Source organism: Chiloscyllium punctatum, chromosome X (genome assembly GCF_047496795.1).
Source record: "Chiloscyllium punctatum isolate Juve2018m chromosome X, sChiPun1.3, whole genome shotgun sequence".
Classification (NCBI taxonomy): Eukaryota; Metazoa; Chordata; class Chondrichthyes; order Orectolobiformes; family Hemiscylliidae; genus Chiloscyllium; species Chiloscyllium punctatum.
Genome location: NC_092791.1, coordinates 24,395,368 through 24,400,884, shown reverse-complemented (window position 1 = coordinate 24,400,884; position 5,517 = coordinate 24,395,368). Strand labels below are relative to the sequence as shown.

The following is a 5,517-nucleotide window of genomic DNA, read 5'->3' as shown; positions in this document are numbered from 1 at the left end:
ACAACAACTTGCATTTGAAAAAAGACAATTTTGAAAAAAACTCCCAAGGCATTAACACAAACCAAAATATGACACGAGGAAATATTAGGTCAGATCACCAAAAGTGTCTTAAAGGATGAATGTAAAGCTGTGAGGTGGAAGGAAGTAATCAACATTAAAGCAAACGAGAGGCTTTTGTGGTGCAGTGGTACCTCTAAGCCAGGTGGCTCAGGTTCAAGAACTCCTCATTTCCCCTTCCCCCACCTAACCCTAGTTCTAAACTTCCAGCTCAGTAACTGTCCCCTTGACTTGCCCGGACTTGTCCTTCTTTTCCACCTATCCACTCCACCCTCTCCTCCTTGACCTATCACCTTCATCCCCTCCCCCACTCACCCATTGTACTCTATGCTACTTTCTCCCCACCCCCACCCTCCTCTAGCTTATCTCTCCACGCTTCAGGCTCACTGCCTTTATTCCTGATGAAGGGCTTTTGCCCGAAACGTCGATTTCGAAGCTACTTGGATGCTGCCTGAACTGCTGTGCTCTTCCAGCACCACTAATCCAGAATCCAGGCTCAGGTTCAAGCCCTACCTGCTTCAGAGGTGTGTAATTTTGTTCTTTTTACCCGTAGCCGTATGTGTACGTGTAACGACACAGTAAAAAGATGCCATTGTGCTAAAACTTTTATCTTTACCACCAGGAAAGAATCCATGTGGCTAGCGAAACATTAACAAGCAAAGCCTGATAAGGGTAATACTTATGTGAAAAACGTGAAAGGGGGTGGGGACTAAATCAAAACAGAGTTCAAGGGGGAATATAAAACAATCCACCCGCAGTGGTGTCCACCTCTCCCTAAAGGCATTGAGAGCATCAGTGGACAGCCTGTGCTCCCTGGCCTGGCCGGGGGGTGGTAAGGCTGGTTGGAGTAGGGAACCCTCAATGTCTAGAGTTGTTGAGGCCCTAGTGAAGAAAAGGAGGCATATATGTATAGACAGCTGGGATCAAGTGAATTCCTCGAGTAGTATAGAGGGTGTCAGAGTACACTGAAGAGAGAAATCAGGAGCACTGAAAGGGGACTCGAGATGGCTTTGGCAGATAAGGTAAAGAAGACTCCAAAAGGATTCTACGTGCACATAAAGGGCAAAAGTGTAATTAGGGAGAGAATTGGGTCTCTTAAAGACCAACAAGACCATCTATGTTCAGAGGTGGAAGAGATGGACTAGATACTAAATAAATATTTCTTGTCAGTATTTACCATTGATAAAGGCATGGATGCTCAGAAACTTCGGGAAATAAAAGCTGATGTCATGAAGCAAGTCAACATGACAGAAGGTGTTGGAAGTCTTAAAATCATTAAGATAGATAAATCCCAGGACATGATAAAGTGCATTCCTTGTGGGATGCTAGGGAGGAAATCGCAGGGCCCCTAGCAGAGATGTTTGTATCATCAACAGCCATGGGTGAAGTGACCGAAGTTTGGAGGGTGGCTAATGTTGTGCCATTATTTAAGAAAGACTGCAGGGAAATGCTTGGCAACTACAGACCGGTGAGATAATGTCTGTGGTGAATAAGTCATTAGAGGGGATTCTGAGAAACGGGATCTACAGGCATTTGGGATAGTCAGTTTTTTGTAGAGATGAACAAGAAAGTAGAGGAGGGCAGTGCATAGCCATTTAGGGTGGCACAGTGGCTAGCACTGCTGCCTCTCAGCAGCAGGGACCCAGGTTTGATTCCCCTCTTGGGTGACTGTGTGGAGTTTGCATATTCTCTCTGTTTGTGCGGGTTTCCTCCCACACTCCAAAGGTGTGCAGGTTAGGGTGAGTTGGCTATGCTGAATTGCCCATAGTGTTCAGTGATGTGTAGATTAGGTACATTAGTCAGGAGTAAATGTAGAGTAATGGTGAAGGGGTTTGGGTGGGATACATTTTTAAGGGTTGGTGTGGACTTGTTGGGTCGAAGAGCCTGTTTCCACACTGTAGAGATTCTATTATTGTTTACATGAACTTTAGCAAGGGCTTTGACAAGGTACCACATGGTGGGTTGCTCAGTAAGGTTAAGTCTCACAGGGTTTAGATCAGAGTGGTGCTGGAAAAGCACAACAGCATCCCAGGAGCAGGAAAATCGACATTTGAGGCAAAAGCCCTTCATCAGGAATAGAGACAGGAAGCCTCCAGGGTGGAGAGATAAATGGGGGGGGGGGGGGGGGGTGTGTGCTGGGGGGAAGGTAGCAAAGAGTACAATAGGTGAATGGGGGTGGGGATGGAGGTGATAGGTCAGAGGGGAGGGTGGAGCAGATAGGTGGGAAGGGAGGTTGACAGGTAGGACAGGTCATGAGGACAGTGTTGAGCTGGAAGGTTGGAACTGAGGTAAGGTGGGGGGAGGGGAAATGAGGAAACTAGTGAAGTCCACATTGATGCCCTGGGGCTGAAGTGTTCCGAGGCAGAAGATGAGGCGTTCTTCCTCCAGGCGTCGGGTGGTGAGGGAGGGGCGGTGGAGGAGGCCCAGGACCTGCATGTCCTCGGCAGAGTGGGAGGGGGACTTGAAGTGTTGGGCCACGGGGCAGTGGGGTTGATTGGTGCGGGTGTCCCAGAGATGTGCCCTGAAGCCTAAGTCTCACAGGATCCAGGGAGAGCTAACCAATTAGATACAAAATTGGTTTGAAGGTAGAAGACTTGGTCGTGGCTGGTGGTAGAGCATTGAGTATCGGAGATGGGATATCTTGTTGCAGTGTACAAGATGTTGCTAAGGCCACATTTGGAATACTGCGTGCAGTTCTGGTTGTCCTATGATAGGAAGGATATTATTAAACTAGAAAAACTGCAGAAAAGATTTACTCGGATGCTATCTGAACTGGAAAGTTTGAGTTATAAGGAGAAGCTGGGACTTTTTTTTCCCCCTTGATTGTAGGAGACTGACCTTATCGAGGTCTATAAAACCATGAGAAGCATAGATAAGGTAGATAGCCAACAGTTTTTCTATGGTAGAGGAGTCTAAAACTAGAGGGCATGGGTTTAAGGAGAGAGGGGAGAAGTACAAAAGGGTCCAGAGGGGCAATTTTTTTTCACAAACAGAGGTCAGAGTGTGTCTGGAACAGGCTGCCAGAGGTGGTGGAGGGGAGTACAATTTCGTTGTTTAAGCAACATTTGGACAGGTACATGAGTGGGATAGTATGCAGGGATGTGGAGCAAACATAGGCAAATGGAACTAGATTGATTGTGAAAACTAGGCGGCATAGGCAGGTTGGGCTGAAGGGCCTATTTCCATGCTGTAAAACCTCCATGACACCCAGGTTCAAACATAACCATGGAAGAGAGGCAGAAGTGTGTCATAACATCTCTTAACAGGGTGATGAGGAAAATATCTATACATGAAGCTGCATGAGAAGGGCCAGATTTTAAAATCCAACATCCATTTCAGAGAAACGCAGAAATTGGACTGCGTTACAAGAGCCTGGAATCCGTCTTAATGTATCCTCTGTGATCAGATTTTGAAACCGGCTTGACCATACCATATACTGACAAAGAAGCAAGTGGCAGGAGGTCACAAGGAAGGGTTCGCAGTACTTGAGAGTACAGACAGCTTCCTCCAGACTCTAAGCTTCAAGCACAAGTCAGCCACATCCACCTTGGCTCACAGCCTGCTTGCGCAGGAGGGTTAATTCTAGAATGATCAAGTCCAATTATTAATGAAACCATCCAATACACTTTTGTTACATTTTGTGAACAGGTTCTTGGTATAACAGTGGATTGGACATATTCCCATTTCAGATACTTACGGGCAGCAACAAGCAAGGTGGGATACAGACAGGAAAGCTCCCTCTGCACTGTCCCCATCAAACGGTCTCAGGACAGGTACAGCATGGAATTAGATAGAACTCCCTCTACACTGTCCTCATCGACATACCTAAACGTCGACTCAGGATTTACACACTCTGCAGCTGTTTGAAATGTTCCAATTCTCTGAGGCAGTATACCAAGACACCTATGACTCTAGAAACGCAAGTCAAGACTCCTTCAACCTCATTCCATACTGCAGCCAGCAGAGGCCAGGAAGAGAGTCCATCCTGTTTATCTAGTTTGGATTTCATTCCAGATGTCAGAGCTAGACCACCCAGTTCCCCCTCCCATCCCCAAATTACTGAAATAACTATGTGAATATAATTTCACAAACTGAAAAGGTCAATAAGCGGCTGGATGGACTTGATCTCTTTTTCCCACACCACAAAAACAGACAACTCAATCCCAGGTCCCCAAAAATTGCCAATAATTCTGTACAGCAAATTAAACTGGGCACCCTCTTTTCCCATTCCCACTGATTTGCTTGGGCACCAACCCATACTTAGGACTTGATGGTGTCGAAATCACAGTCAGTGCCTGAATGTTATGGGATTATGTGTCAAGGCAGTTGTGGTGTAAGAACCTCTGTTCATGTTCTCGCCTTCTAAAAGGCTCTCACCTCCTGCAATTGTGACCTCTGGGCCCTTGCCCAAGCGGTGTTATTTGTGCCCCAACTGTTTTGGCAAGGTATTTTACCACAGGACCCAGCTTGGTCGCCCTTGTTCTCCAGGTTTTGCGTTTCACCAGAAAATGCTATCCAGTAACCAGGAGCTGGAATTCCGAGGCCAACTTAAAACAATGCTAGCCTTGCCCTGGCTGAGATCAGGAGGCATTAAACTCAGGAGACTCCCAGCCGGAGTAAGTCAGCTATTCAATAGCTCAAAGTCAGGGAGCCAAAGAGCCAAAATTGGCTGAACAGGTTGACTCAAAATTGGCTGAGAGATAGCAGTCTACAAATTCTGAATGTTTTCTTTTAACATTGGTATTAATACATCCAACATAATTTGCATGCAACTTAAAACATAAGACAAGAGGGCCGGCATATGAATAATTTACATGTTTATTCACTCAAGTTGGGCAGATTTTTTTTGAGTGTTTTAATACAAAAGAAGTTACAAATGCACTTGAAACATTAAGTTGCATTTTTGCTCTACAGGTCCTGACAGAACAGTTGAGAGTATTTCTGACATTTGTTGTCCTTTTCAAGTAGAAACGGTCTTTTCTCTGAACAGTTCCTTTGTGGCTTTTCCAGACTCAATCAAATACGTGCAAAGCACTGGAGAGAGCTGAAAGAGCACCACTTCTGGAAAAAAAAAGGGCACTAATTCGACTTACAAAAGAACAACCAGACAACAGATTGTACGCATAAATACTTAAAACATTTAAAATGAAAACTGGGAACCTGGATGCAACATTTTGATTTGCTATCAATGAAAAGAAATATTCATTTCCTTTAATAATTATCAAAAGTTTTCTTTAATATTCTGCCAACTCAGTGAAAAGCCTCTGTACAATGTTTTAACTGCAATCACATTTGCCAGGTGAATTGTGCGCTCATTATGAGGTGTAGAGGAGTGGGCCACTTTCTATCAGATGGAGAACCACATATGCCCTCTGTTCCATCCCAACACTGGGAAGAATCACTACATTCAGCAACATTGTAAACATGATTTTCTTTCTATATAAATGTACGTATTTACAC

General features: G+C 45.0%; 1 long non-coding RNA gene across 1 annotated transcript; it reads left to right on the top strand.

Annotated features, from left to right (window-relative positions):
• The first annotated feature begins 437 nt into the window (after positions 1-437).
• LOC140471257 (uncharacterized) lies at positions 438-5,216 on the top strand. The gene is made up of 2 exons (XR_011956939.1): positions 438-581; positions 5,068-5,216. It is a non-coding gene; the product is annotated as an uncharacterized lncRNA (long non-coding RNA).
• Positions 5,217-5,517: the final 301 nt, after the last annotated feature.